Source organism: Engystomops pustulosus, chromosome 6 (assembly GCF_040894005.1).
Source record: "Engystomops pustulosus chromosome 6, aEngPut4.maternal, whole genome shotgun sequence".
Taxonomy (NCBI): Eukaryota; Metazoa; Chordata; class Amphibia; order Anura; family Leptodactylidae; genus Engystomops; species Engystomops pustulosus.
In genome coordinates, this window is record NC_092416.1 from 124689816 (window position 1) to 124705795 (window position 15980).

Here is a 15980-nt window from a genome sequence, read left to right on the forward strand (position 1 = left end):
AGTTGTTGCTTTTTCACATTTGCTTGTTGCACCTACCTGGTTGCTTTTAGACTGGCACTTCATCGTGATACGTAAATTTACTTACACACGTACATTTGACTGGACGTGACAGACTGGGATGTGTTTATCTGTTTAGATGGATTTTTCCATATGTATTGTATATAGCTACGGCTTTATATCCGCTCTGCATCAGCATGCCTGCATTGTCAGTCATATGTCTGTGTACATCCTTATTCTAACTAAGTAGTTGTATTTAAATATATCATGTATACCTATATATATTTATGTTTATATTTTCCTTTTTTCAAGGTCCTCTTTTTTCTTTCTTCGGGAATTGTGCAATGTTTTTATTTTAGAGTGTACACTAGTAACTTTATACATCAAATTAAATGTTCTTGTCATATTGCACCCATAATCACCATTCAGTGCTACTGTTTTTATACATATTTTTCCTTTTACACTTCACATACTCACTTCTAGGTTGACTCTTTCTGATAGGAACCTTTAGTCTGCTAGCCGTGTTTCCCGTTCCGTGGGGCCCGGACACGTGCACTTCCGGTCCCGCGATATATACTACTTCCACGCCTCAAGCCTTGTCACTCGACCGGAAGCTTCGTCACAGCCACGCCCCCCACTGGGGGCGGTTCTTGTCTCTTCCACGTCAGAGCAGCGAGCTATTTAAACTCTACACTGGTAGTTTGTCCATATCCCCTGACGAAGCCCGTGCGCCGGGCGATACGCGTGGGGCATCCCTGCTCTCCCCAGCTTCATCTCCATCACACGGTAATATCATACTTGGTATACCCACATCTTGCCTTTGGAATTTTTCCTTTGTGTTTTCTAACTACTTTTCTCATCCAACATTGTATACCTTCATATTTATTAGTCGGATAGTGTATCAATTTATTGTGTTGCCGTGTTTGTACATGCTTTTACTACTTCTATATATATACCATTTATCCCATATTATTTGCTTTTTCCATGCTGGGGAGTAGCTCCATGTTACCCTCTGTGACAGGGTTTTTTAATTGTTTTTAGCATTCACTTTTGTTTCCAAATAAAATTTGCTATATATTTTCACCCGTATACATCTGCCTTTTGCTCTTTTTTTGCATATCTATGGATTTCATAACTGATTTGCCTGATTTCCAAGGGAAAACTGTCATCTGGATGGTATGTGTTTATCAATCATATACTTCGTCTACATGGGATCCCAGAGAATATAGTGTCTGATCGAGGTATTCAGTTTGTATCCAAATTCTGGAGGGAGTTCTGTGGTCGTCTGGGTGTCGCTCTGTCCTTCTCTTCCGCCTTCCATCAGGACACATATGGCCAAACTGAGAGATTAAATTAGACTTTGAATCAATTCCTGAGAATTCCTTCCCCTCGCAGAGTTTGCCGTGAACAATAGGGTAAATACCTCCCTCTTTCGAACTTGGTTAAATCCCAAGATTCGTAACAGCTTCAGACTAACAAAAAACGGTCACCTGGTCCTGAGTATGTCTTGGGGGAATGTGTGTTAGAGTTCCATCTGAAAAATTAGCTCCCCGCTATGTGGGTCCACATACTATTACCGAAGTCATAACTCCACTGGCATTCAGACTTCAGTTACCCCATACCCTCCGTATTCATAATGTCTTGGAAGTTGAGAAAATTCTTGACTCTCGCAGAGTTCAGAACTCTGTCCAGTGTCTTGTACATGGGAAGGGGTTCGGCCCTGCTGCCTCCTCTATCCGTGCTGGTAGGATTAAGAGACACTGAATTTTACGTCATCCTGCAGTCTGAACTAGGTTCTATGGCTGTCTGACCTGATGTTTGCCGCACCCCTCACTGATTCTGTCTTGCAAGAGTTAACACTGTAGATTGCTTGCTACTTCCACCTGTGGCAGGGCCTAGGTTCCCTATAAGTGTCCAGTTTAGCTTTTACTCCTTTCTGGTGAAACTGCTATTTTACTGTGTTCACTTGCTTCTCTTGCATTCTCTAGTTTTTGGTTTCTGATCTCTCGCCTGTGCCTTGACTTCTCTATTTGGATTGTGATTTGATTATTGTTATTCCCCGCTGTTGCCGACTCGGATTGTATACCTTGCTTTATTGTCTTTGTTTGTATTGTTACGTGTTCACACATTACCCAGGGAGGGAACGTGGCCCAGTTATTGGCCAACGTTTAGGGGGAACACAATAAGTAGGTAGGGACAGATTGGGGGTCTCAGTGTCCTTGTTTGTGTCCTGCCATTACATGTTTTTTACTTTTTAGAAGTGGTAGATTTCCTTTGAATTAACTACTTTGTAGCCTTCTACTTTACAAACTAGCAATAACATCCTTGTGATTCCCAACTTCTCTTCCCACGCTTGTTCTATTGGATATACAGTATACTAAATATATAGAGGTATGCATCAAGGAGGGAGCGAAATGGTGTAAATCAATAGTGATATAGATCCGAATGGTGTATTCAAGCCTTTCCTGAACTCATTCTGAAGAGCAAGATAGTATACATAGTGAATTCTATAATGACATATTTATTATAAATGTACTAAACAATAAAGCTGGAAATAGCATATGTCATTTCCTTTTTATATATGGCCACTATTGCTGTGCTTAGTTGGATTAAGAAAAAACCCTGCAAAGAGTACAGCCCCTTTATAATAATAATTATTCCTTTTTTTATATAGCGAATACAGATTATGCACCGCTACACAGAGATTGCCAAATTGGTCCCTGTCCCCAATGGGGCTCACAATCTAATCAACCTAGGTTAGCATGAGAGTTGTGTCTCCAGCAGTCACTCTCCTTATGCTCTGTGATTTCACTCAGTGCAGTCTATAGCACATATAATACAAATCACATACTTAATATGAAAGATTATTTTCCTCCGGTTTCCTCCCACTCTCCAAAACATACTGGTAGGTTGATTAGATTGTGAGCCCCATTGGGGACAGGGACTGTTCTGGTAAGCTCTGTGCAGCGCTGTGGAATCTGTATGCACTGTATAAATAAAGGAATTATTATCATTATTGTACTTAATAAGACCCAAACTTAATAGGCAGTTGCGTAATGAAGTGCTTGCAAAGTTTTCAGCTGTTTAAAGTACATTCACAAGGCTGGAGAACTCAGAGTTGTTTGTTAATAAGTGTTGAGGGTTGACTTACACAGAATCTCCCATTTTATGCTTGAAATAAGGATCAAAGTTATATGTTAGAAATAATAGTTATACATAAGTATACATAGTTATGGGGCTCTGAGATTCTTTAAAAGGACTGTTTATTGTAAACCATTTGCTTTTGAGTGAAATTGTCAAAAAATGTGTGTAACTGTCAAGCCTGTGCCATCACTGAGAAACTTTTTGTGACTGATTTTAAAATAGGCTATCCAAATGTTCCTCACTTTTGGACCTTTTCTCTACCTCTAATCCTGCTTACTATTTTTCTACTTCCACGGACATCACGCAAGAAACACCTCCTGTGTCTGGAGGAGGGCATGGAAGAAGAAGGTGGCGGGGGTGTGCATAATTAGCAGCTCTGAGCGCTGGTTGTCTTGTCCCAGCACTTCCTACTGCTTTTTATAGCATTCTTTTTTAGGTGAACCCAGCATGTTAAGCTTAGCGGAGGATAGAGTCAGGATCGGAATGAAAAAGATTGTAGGTGAGTATCCTTTGATGTTTTTTTTTTTAAATGGTTGATTTCATTGAAAGGAAACCTACCATCAAAATCTATCTTGATAAACTAGGGACACCTACTCATAGATCCAGGCACTGTGACTTTGGTAATCTTCTTAATTATGCTAAGATTATGTTAACACATCACACATATATGGAACTAAAACAACCCTCTTCCTCCACTTTGCATCCTAACCCCCACCCCCTCCACTCTACAGTATTGTGGATGGGTCCATATATAGCACACAGGCTGCATGAAAGTTGTCTTCTCCCCAGGCCTAGTGACTAAGATAAGAAAACCAGTAATTGATGAAAAAAAAATGTATAATAGATATTTTTTTCATTTTGGTCTTGTTTTCTGGGATACTGTGTTTATGTTACTGGAAATATTAATTACTACACAATACTTAGATTTCTTATTTTTTAAGCCAGATGAATTGCTTTAGCTCCAGTAAATGACATATTATATTGTTTATGGTCTGTCACATCCAAGTTCCCTTCATGACTACAGTCTGTTACCAACCCTATATGTGATGAGACTTCATAAGGGACATTTATCATGCACAACTGTCACAGTTAGTAGGGACGAACTGTCAGAGAGTCTCTTAAGGAAGAGTCTTTGGACCCTCTGGACCACTGTGGGAGATGATGGTACTAGCCGACACCCGTGACCGGAGTCTAAGTGGAGCCTGGTCTTCACCAGAGTCCGCCTCAAAGCTCTGGAGAGCCGGCACGCGCATCCCTGTTCACTTTTCCTGTTGGGAAGCAGAAGGTTTGGAGAGGTGAGTCTGGGCGGGGACCGGGGCTGCGGGAGCGGGGACCACGCCACAGAGAGGGACACGGGTGTGCCCGCGAGATGGATCGTAGGTGCATCCGTGACAACAACATTGTTATCATACTGAATACACATAGAGATTAGGAAAATTTACACTGACTCCTAAATGAAAAAAAAAAAATTGACATTAGGTGGATAGCTGCTCCACCATGTTTGTGTCTGTGCCTTAGCTTCTATCTCGCACTCAGGTCTCCCTCTTTTCTATGGACTATTGTGATTATATGAAAAGCAATACCTTTCAGGCAGACAGTATGCTGAGTGAGCAGAGAGTTCCAAAAAGTACCGTATATACTCGAGTATAAGCCAACCCGAGTATAAGCCAAGGCCCCTAATTTTACCACAAATAACATGTATTGATGTATTGACTTGAGTATTAGCCTAGGGTGGGAAATGCATTGGTCACAGCCTCCCAGAGTAATGTAATGCACAGTAGCCTCCCCCAGTAATGAAATGCTCCATGAACTCCCAAGTAATGAAATGCCTTGTAGCAGCCCCCCTAGTAATGGAATGCCTTGCAGCAGCCCCCCTAGTAATGAAATTCAATGCAGATGCCCTGCAGCCATCTAATAATGAAATGCCCTGCAGTCCCCCTATTAATGAAATACCTGACAACCCCTTGGTGTGTAAATCAATAAACTCACCTTCCGATGCTCCCTCCTCTGGTTTCTTCTCTTCACTCGTAACAGTGCAGGCAGAGACGCCTCCATGCACTCTGCCCCCTGGTGCACACTATGACGTCAGCAATGGCAACATCGCCGCTTCTTAGTTTGAGCCGGCCAGTGGAACGCATGGATACACCTCTGCCCGCTTTGTTACAAATGAAGAGAAGAAGCCAAAGGAGCTGCAGGGAGCATCAGAAGGTGAGTATGTCAGTTTATTTTTTTATATACTCGCCTATGAGCCAAATACTTCATAGAGCAAATCTAATGGGGCACATTTACTTACCTGTCCTGCGCGATCCCTGAAAGTGCATTGTCTGACCGGTATGCAGATGTGGCGTGACTCACGAAGATCATGCGCCCGATATCCTGCATGTGTCGCTTTCCCGGTCAGGTCTGCTGGAGTTCACCTTCTTCTTCCTGGTGTAAGTGCATTGTCTAGCATTGTCTTGTAAGTGCATTGTCTTGCAACACAAATTGAATCGTAAATCCCGAGCTCAGTCTGCCTGCCCCTCAATTTCCTTTGCATTAAAGCTGGAGCAGCTGCACCAAAATCCGATACCTGACTGTACTGTATTGTAGGCTTTTGTATGGCATTATTCTCTGGTGACCACTTGTGTAATTAATCAGATGTTCTTAAGTCTTCCATAGAGATGTAAATAATGCATGAGCTGAGAGTAGTTATTCTCAACTTCATCAGCAATTCATTTCATTCAACAGCGCTACATGTTTCTTCCAGGAGACTCAAGTGGAACTTGTAGGGAACTAAGAATAGCCACCAGTCTCAAATATATGCGAATAAATGGAGGGTGCCCATGAGTGGAGAGTGCCCATGCCTCACTTATGACAGATGAATCTTCCTACAGATTAGCAATTTGTTGAGTTCCTGCCTGTATGGTGTTAAATGGGGCCTGTTTTATCAGTTTTATTACAGACACTGCTTACCTTAAATCACTTCATCTTGGAAATGTTGACAGATAATTACAGAACATTAATGCTTAATAATCTCCTCCATCTCCAGATGATGTTTTTGGTTCTGGTGTTTTCTCTTCAGGACATTTAATCATCTATTCATTACAGCAGATTTGGAAGGTAAATAACAGTCTACCATCTCTGGGGCACTACAGAGAATGGAGAACAGAAAGCTACCATAGTATATCATTGTAGCAGTGCCATGTTACATACAATTGTGATAAGGGATTTTACTTAAGACTGCTGTCTTCCATTACCTGGATTGTCTGGCATTTTTGTTACATTGTACAATAGATGGCATAGCTACTTCTATATGTATGGCATGCTGAGTGTACAGGGCACTTCAAATAAGCTGAGTTATATGTTGTTTCATGGTTAGACACAGTAAACTAACTAAACAAACTAAAAGGCTATCTAACACATTAATAAAGGCATTTAGAGCAGGTTTTTCCCTTTATCGACATGTCCGGCAAAGGTGAGGGACCTTCTGAAAAAGGCATGGTCCTTTGAAAAGGGGAGTCTACAGGTTGAAAATAGCCCAAGTGCCAAAAAACACTAGTTGGTGTGACATATTGGGGCTTATTTACTAAGGGTCAAGGAATCACATTTACGTTGGACCTGACATTTTTAGGATTTGCGCCGCCATGACAGGTATTTAGCAGGGAATTGTGTCACACACGATCAGATTTCGGTGCAGCTGCTCCAGCTTTAATGCGATGGAAATTGAGGGGCAGGCTGTCGGTCAATCAGACTGATTTGGACTGAGCGCGGGATTTACGATTCAATTTGTGTTGCAAGACATTGCACTTACAAGACAATGCAAGACAATGCACTTACACCAGGAAGAAAAAGGTAAACTACAGCAGACCTGACCAGGGAAGCGATACCCATCCCCTAGCCATAGAGAATCTTTTTTTTGTGTCCATGTTGTGCTCACTGTACTTGGCCCAGGTGTCATAGACAACTATGGGGGTTGTATATATGTCCCCCATACGTTCGTGTGAATGCAGTCTTACACTGCACTAGAATTCAGCATCACATTGATGAATCTAGCGTAGCACAAGACTAGTGTGTCGAGCTGTGCACAGTCACTGCTAGCAGCATATTAATAAATTCCCCCCAATGTGTTGCTGAAAATATGTTTCTTGTTGGCTCTCTGATGGGCAGCATATTTGGACAGGGTAGTTATAAGGAGCAGTATTTCTGTTGCTCGTGATTAGCTGGCCATGTAAAAGTCCCTTTACTATGCACAATTCTTGTTAACATTTCTAAAACTTAAGCCACACCACACTGAAAGCAATTCCTATTTTTTTTTACTAAACCTACCTAAGACCATCTGTTAGTCAAAATAATAATAATAATCCCCCTTATGAGTCTCATGTAGAGGTAAAGTTGATCGAAGTGACCCATAGTTTGGTCTGATGACACCAATGTTTTTTAGTTTAAATATATTTTTATGCATAATGCTGCTTTGGTTTGGGAATGGACAAAAGATGGAAAGGAAAGGCCAGACATTGACAGAGAGCCATGAAGCTAGATCCTCCCAGTGGTCCCTACCTACTTGCCCATTTTACCCTAGAGGCTAGCAAACTCCAAAGAATACTTTTAGCTAACAATGGGAAGCGAGCAGACAATCCTCTTATGAGATATCAGAGTCCTGATCCAATCATTCTCACCCAGACTTCCAGACTAACCAGACTAGCAGGGGAAGAATAAGAGTGGAGAAGGCTTCTGTCCATCATAGCTAGCTTAACCATCTGCATCCCAGAACAAAATCAGCAGGACACAGACCGGGTTGGTGGAAATAAATGGCAGTGTTCAGACTAGTGCAGGACAGACTGCAGATGTATAATGGTACAATGTAAGTTAGCAGTCAGCAGCACATCTTGTGTTCACTGAGAGCAGAGGAAGGCACTGAAGCCCAGATGGTAACAGCTGCTGTTAAATGACTGTCATTTTATAAAACTGATAAACACTTATTTGTTCCTCAGGTAATGTAGTGGAGTCTGCAGGCAGGATATTTTAAAGCAGGGTAAGTGCATCAGACTCATTTACAGATTTGTTTGGAACACATTATTGATTTCAATCTGTGTTCAGGAATAGCAGTCAAGTGGGTGGTCATGTGTAGTAATTGCTAGCTAAGATACATAGACAAAAGTGGGTAGACAGAACAAATCATTAAATATATAGTTTAGATGCAGTCGAACTTTACAGAAATGCAAAAAAACACCTGAAGGTGAGGGCTAACTCCAGTACCTAATATCACAAATGTTCTTCTGGTTGAATGTTAAGAAATCCTGCAGTCTGATTAGCTGTAAACATGGGATGTGTTACATAATAAATGCTAGCTTTATACATGTGGAAAAAGATAAAGCAGTGTGTCCAGGTTTCCATCAGTCAGTGTTTTCTATATCAATCAAAGGACAGTTTTTTTTTTTATTAATGTGACTTTTTTACCTCAAAGAATAATAGATAGGTCTCCACTAGCATTGGGACTTCCCACTGTTTAAAAAAATAGAAGTCCCACAGACCCCATTAACTTTAATGAGGTCTATTCGGCTTATGTTTGGGTGCAAATGACTAGACACCAGAATTAGTGATTTTTTACAGAATCTGCAAGTTAGGCTCCTGACAGAGCCTCTGACGCAGATACAAGCACGTCCTACCTCTGTTCAAACAAGGAGACAGACAAGGAAATGAGTTTGTTATTCCCTTGTTTGTCTTGCTCTAGGTATTGGATTTTCCCAGGATTCTCAGGACTCAGGGGAAATCACATATGTGTTTACACTGTTGATGACGATAAGTGATGTCATCTCCATTCCTTGTAAGCTGCTGATCTTGTGTAGCCCACACAAGTAATAAGATTTCTATTTCTGGCCAAGTTAAAGCCTGTGGTGTTCCTTTATAATAAACTGAAGCAGTAAAGAATCACAGTTATTTTGTCTGCTGTGGAATTACAAAGAAATGCTGAAGATGATTTATATATGTATGAGATATATCAAAATTCAAAAATAGAAAGTAGAGGTTACTTTTCACCAGTTTTACTACAACTACAAACTACACAATTACAAAAATTAAACTTGACATGCCTATTGTGGGACACGGATAGAGAATAACATTCTGATCAGCAATATGTCATTTAAGTTTACAAAATGGCAACAAGCCACTTAAAATGGCATCTGCTAAGAACATAATTCTTTCTTAAAGGCATTGTTCCTCATCTATGGACACTAAACTACGGAGTCCGGAAAAGTTTATTGAAATTTTAGCTTTAGTAGACATCTTTCCCTTCTGTGGAGTATTTTAGGTTCTTGTTACAGTCGTGCTTTATTTAAAAGCTATGTCAAAGATTTTCAATGACAGCTAGAAGTGGATTTCCCCAAAATGCACCCCAGGCAATTGGGATGGGACTCTGATACCAGGGGGGCTCAAGCAGTTGTGAGACACATGTTAACCAGATTCTGCTCCCACTGGTCTTGCTTCTTCCCATCCCTTTAACCTGAGGATAAACAAGACTAATATAAGGAGGAGAGCAGCGGTGGGTAATGTAGTATGACAGTAAGGTTCAGCATTAGGGTGGCCGTAAAGACATCACTGATTTTTTGGGGTGTTTTAAATTCTAAAGAGGCTAAGATTAATGGACTCAACAATCATGCTCACACATGCACCAGTCCTAAAACCCTACTTTCACATGTGTGGGAACATACAGCACCTTATTGGGATGCTATATATCTGATTATTTCTATATCATGACAAGTATGTACTCCGGTTTCCTCCCACACTCGAAAACATACTGTTAGGTTGATTAGATTGTGAGCCCCATTGGGGACATGGACCAATTTGACATGCTTTGTGCAGCGCTGCGTAATCTGTGTGCGATATATAAATAGAGAATTATTATTATTAATTATTATTATCCGTTGGATACAGCTGCATATATTATTATTAGTAAGCCAAAGTTACAATACTTCACTATTGCAGCGCTTTTGTATTTAACATTATAACTGGGACAATCTGCATTTGACTTTGGAGGTTATTTTTTTTAGATAAATGAACAAGTTAACATAAAAGAAGGAACACTGGAATGGATATTTCATTCCCTACTTGAGGGCTTGTTAGTTTAGTGGTGTAAACTAAACAGTGCTTTTTAATTTGACCTGCTTGGACTGAAGCCTGGACAAAGAGACTTTCCTCCACTCCTCATACATTGTTAGTAATATTAAGCGGTCGACCATCCTGAAATGTTGAAGATGTTATACAGGTATGATTAACTGGTTATTGGTCATGTGATGATGCTGTAGAAGAATAGCTGCTGCACATGTCCATAGATTACAGCTTTGTAACACTAGGACATCATGTAATAACCAAATTGTCAGGGAACCCTCTAAAAAATGACTCCCAGAAATACTTTGGTCAGTGAGATTTCGCATCAGCTTAAACAAAATAAAAACAGAAAATTAAATTGATTCTGCTGGTATTATTTTGAGTTTCCATGTCATTTGTGTTTTGTTATCTAAATATGAGCAATAATAAGAGGTGAAATGTGTTTTTTTTACCATTTGTCACCCTCTAACCTGTATTCTTTAGATGTGTGGTTGATGAAAGGAATTTTTATTTTATGATGCTGGCTTTCTGCCTGCATGGGTGACATGTGGCATTTGCAAGAATGCTTATAACCTGATTGAATCTATTTAAACCAAAAAAGCCAATCCCAGATATAACAAAAATATCACATGCCTCTGTGGACAGATCCGTCAAAATGTCAGCATTAAAACTTTAACCCCTTAAAGACCTGGCCCTTTTTTTGTTTTTTCATTTCCATTTTTAACTCCCCACCTTCAAAAATCTGTAACTTTTTTATTTGTACACAAAGGGTTCTGTGATGGCTTGTTTATTGTGTAACAAATTGCTCTTGATCACGATGGTATTTAATATTCCATGTTGTGTACTGGGAAGCGGGAAAAGAAATTCCCAATGCAGTGAAAATGGTGATAAAATGCATTTGTTCTGTTTTTGAACAGGTTTCGATTTTACGGCCCAAAAGACAAGTCTATGTTATTCTTTGGGTCGGTGTGATCACGGGGATAACACATTTGTATGTTTTATGTTTTACATTTACAAAAATTAAAACCTCCTGTACAATTTTTTTTTTAATCTTTCCATGTTCTGGCGCTAATAGCCTTTTCATACTTTGGTGTATGGAGCTGTGGGTAGTGTCATTTTGTGTGACTTTTGATGTAATTTTCAATGCTACCATTTTTAGGACTGTATGATCGCTATTTTCCATTACTGGGTTAAACGTAGTGAAAAAAAGTTTTTATATTTCAATAGATCGGGCATTTAGGACGCTGCAATAGCTAATGAGTTTATGATTTTTACTGTTTATATTTATGTGACTAGGGAAAGGGGGTGATTTGAATTTTTAGGGTTTTTTATTATAATTTCTTTTTAACTTTTTTTTTATTTTTACGATTTTTCAGACCTCCTAGGGTTGTCTGATTGATCCTACTACAGTATGGTAGTACATGGGGATTCTCCTCCTCACACATTGCAATGAATGGGCTCAAACAAGACCTCGGGTCTTCGGCTTTCACTAAGAAATGATATAAATGTAAAAACATAACACTTAAAAAGAGACAGTTAACTAAATGTCATTGCTCACATGACGTGTCAAGATCACATGTTTGACAACATGCTTAGTCTGTTTCACTTCCCCTACAGATGTATTCCACAGTAATAAAAATGCATACCACCCAATCATATTGGATGTTGTGGAATGTGGTTCCGGATTTCAAGATCTGTCCCTCTTTTTTCCAGGTTGCAGACAGAGTTTTATTGCAATGCAGGGAACCATGTGCAGCAGAGGCTGTTTCACAACCGTGCACAAAGATTAGGGCGTTTGACTGCTGTGGGAGAACAAGGAGAGTTGAGTAATTTTCTAGTATTTTATTTATATATGTATTTTTAAAATTACTTTTATTCACTTTTCTTTATTGCAACATACAACATCACACATAAAGGACTCGCTGTTCCCATTAATCACACATTAACAAAAGTTTCAGTTAGTTAATATACCGTATATTCCGGCGTATAAGACGACTTTTGAAGACTGAAAAATCTTCTGTCTGGTCTGGGGTCGTCTTATACGCCGGTAATGTTTCTCACCTTTCCCGCGATCCACCAAAGCTCCGCTGCCGGTCAGTCAGAGGCCCACACCTGCGCTGCGCTGATAACTCGGCGCAGCACAGCGGGCAGATGTTTTGAATTGTGACAGACGCGGGCCTGCCTGTTACAGCGCACGGACTGTTCTGCATCTGGTCCGTGCGCTGGATCAGGGAGGGCCCGGAGCTGTCATAATTCAAAAATAGAACGGGCCCCCGATCCGCACCCGTCCCACCCACCTCACCCTACTTACCCGCCGTCGACACCCATCACTTTCGCTGATGCAGGCTATGTGATGCGTCTGCCTGCGCCGGGTCTGCTGAGGTCTATGACCCGGGACCTGACCTGTAGACGCGTCATCAGCCGTCGCCTGCGCCGGATCCCCTGATGAGAGGCAGCACGAAGAGGAGTGGGATAAGGTAAGAATTATGTTTTTTATTTAGCTTAAATATATAGGGCCCTGTTTGGTGGTGGGGGACATTATTTATGGCTACTGGGGGTGCAGGACAGTAATTATAGCTACTGGGGGGGCATTAATTAGGGCTACTGGGGGGCAGGACAGTAATTATAGCTACTGGGGGGGCAGGACAGTAATTATAGCTACTGGGGGGCAGGACATTAATTATAGCTACTGGGGGGCAGGACATTAATTATAGCTACTGGGGGGGGGGCAGGACATTCATTATAGCTACTGGGGGGGGGCAGGACATTAATTATGGCTACTGGGGGGGCAGGACATTAATTATAGATACTGAGGGGGGGGCAGGACATTAATTATGGCTTCTGGGAGGGGGGCATAATTTTAATTTTTACCGGTGTTTTGTATGCATTGGAAAAGGGGTAGTCTTATACGGCGAATATATCTTAAACTCTATATTTTAACAGGAAAGTAGGGGGGTCGTCTTATACACCAGGTCGTCTTATACGCCGTAATATATGGTACATGTTTTTCCATCTTTCCTGTTTCTCTCCATCTAAGCAGTTGCATGTCATATGTAACTGCTGTAACATGCTGCAACAAGTCAAATATTCCCAAACTACCTTTAAAACTTTTCATTAGGTATCACTGAGTAAGAATAAAGGGACGTATCAAGAAGCATTTCTCGGTCTGTGTGAGATAAGGAATGAAGAAGCATCTCCATTTGCGGGACCGTTTCTGTGTTAGCTTGGCTTTTTATTGCTCTGCATCTAGACACTCATTGAAGAAAAGCTTTTTAAGTTGTTCTAGTACTCTGGACATCATCAGTGTATGAGGTTCATGCAATTGTTGTAATAAGTTGCGATAAGCACAATAAAGAGATTGTTATAATAAGTTGCATTTGACGACAGGGCATAAAGGGTGGAAGAACCTTGGTATCTAGAGAGATTCGCCGAGTTCACCGAACTCTCCGACAAAATTTGTTTCGGCCAAAATCAAATCATGGTGAATCTTGTTAAAAAACAGGTATTTCCTGGCTGCAGAAAGCCAGTAGGGTGTTGTAGAACGTTATGTCATGCTCAAATATACAAAAGGAGCGTGGTTTGGTCTTCAAACAATGCTGTGTTTTAGTATGACACGCAAATGACAGCCGCCGCTCTTAGAATCGCTTCACTCTCCAATTCCATGGGCACTTACAGGGGTCAACTTGACAAAATAAGTGAAGCGGGAACACAGCCTGACAAGGAAAAGTCTGTGCCAGCTCGAAAGGACTGAGCTAAGGGCCAAGATCCCACTATACCATCAAGAGTGCACTCTTTTAACACTGATATCAGATGATTCCATAGATTACGACAGAATCTGTTCTGTTAAACGCTGATACATGTAGAAAGCCAAAAATCATTCCTATGGCAGATGTTGACTATTCCGCTGTCACTAGTTAGGTAAAGCAGCATGCTGTGGGCCATCTGCGCAAGTGACTCTGAGGAACTCCTGGCCTCTATCTCCACTGTATACTGCCATGGTGCTTCTTTGTCATCTGCCTCATCTTCTACCTCCTCTGGATGCTCCTGCTCCTCCTCTCCTATCACTTGATTAGAAAAGCCACTAATTTCACCAGACTTTGCTTGTGCTCCAATGTCCTCTTCCTCCTTCAATTCAGCACCCACCGGACTCATATGGCCATAAGATGTAGTCACCACTTCTTCAGTGCCCTGACCAGACAGATTTTGCAGCATCTGTTTCACGACATGAAGCAGTGGAATTCATCCCGTAGTCCTGGTAACTGATAAATAACATGGTCTCTTCAAAGGGGCCTTAGCAAACGGCAGATGTCATGCATGAGCTGCCAGTGGCTGACATCAAAGTTACACAGGGGAGTACTATGGTCAGGTTGCATCATCAAAAAATCATTAATGGCTTTTCTCTGTTCATACAGGAGTCTAACATGTTAAGGCAGGAATTCCAACGGGTGGAAACACTGCATATCAACTTATCTTGGGGGAGGCCGTTCTGCCGCTGCAACTCAAGGAGGGTCTGCTTGGTTTTGTAAGAATGGATGAAGTGCATGCACAGTTTCCTGGCTATTTTTAGAAATGTCTTGCAGATGGGTGGAAGACTTAACTTTTTTACAACCAGATTGAACACATGCGCCATCCATGGCACATGGACCATCCCTCCACGGTGCAGTACAGACACCATGTTCCTCCCATTGTCTGTCACCATGGTTCCGATTTGCAGTTGTCACAGAGAAAGCCACAAATTGATGTCTTCCTGCATGACGTGGAGCAGTTACTTCCCTGTGTGACTTTGTTCCCTGAGCCCCTGTGCCACTGCTTACTTGTAACTGTGAAGCGGGTTTTGTACCCCATGGCTGTTGGCTCCCATCATCTCCGCATCTCTACTTTCCCGCCTCCTACAAGAAGCAGTGGATGTCTGCCCCACCTCTTCACTGCCAAGCATATTCTGACTGTCCTCAAAGAGTTTGTCCCCGCTGTATAGTGCGCTGAGCCCACTCCACCTAGTAGATCTCTGGCTGAGTGAAATGAACAGGACAGAGGCTGGTTGAGGACAGTTGAGGGCCGCTGACCTGCTCTTGGGCCGTGCAAACTAAGGGTTGTATCTGTTGAACCCACAGACTCTTGGCAGGGGTTGTATGATGTAATTTGGAAGGAAGTGGATGACCTAGTCAACCAATCGAGAACCTTTGGGTTGTTCATCTACACACATCTAGATGACACAGGCAGTTCTGGCCTCACAGAGTCACCCCTGCTGCGACGTCCCCTTACTGTGCTGCGACCTGTGCCTGCTTCACCTGCCACCTCTCTATCTGACATATTGGTCAATTAACTATGTTGATTTGACACAGATTTCTTGATATGAACTTTAGCAACAAAAAAGAATCGAAATTTGGGGAATACAGAACCCCAAAAACTGACACCCTGGACTTTGAGCAAAATGTGGATATGACACAGATTTCTTGATATAAGCCTGCCGGTCGCTGATTGGCTTACATGTCTGGACAATTTGCTAATAAAGGGGAAAAAAATTTGTTTCCACAAATCACCGTAAATTCCGGATTCCTGCAGAACCGATGTTTTCCTAAAATTCTAAATTAATTCCCCTTCGTTAGAATCGATTCACCCATATCTATTGTTATCACCTGAGATGAGGATTGACCCTCCTCCCCAGCTTTACAAAGACTAGGTCTGTGGGGATCACGTCTTCTCATCCTGCCACCCACGGATAGAACCTCTTCCCAATAGTTCTGTGATTGTGGGCA

The 15980-nt window shown here is 41.5% G+C and overlaps 1 long non-coding RNA gene across 1 annotated transcript in view; it reads left to right on the forward strand.

The window, feature by feature from the left end:
* Positions 1–4255: 4255 nt before the first annotated feature.
* LOC140066057 (uncharacterized) overlaps positions 4256–15980 on the forward strand; it is a 41920-nt gene continuing 30195 nt past the window's right edge. Inside the window, exons 1-2 of the long non-coding RNA XR_011848093.1 lie at positions 4256–4436; positions 8112–8152. This is a non-coding gene — a long non-coding RNA (uncharacterized lncRNA). The remainder of the gene's footprint in view (positions 4437–8111; positions 8153–15980) is intronic.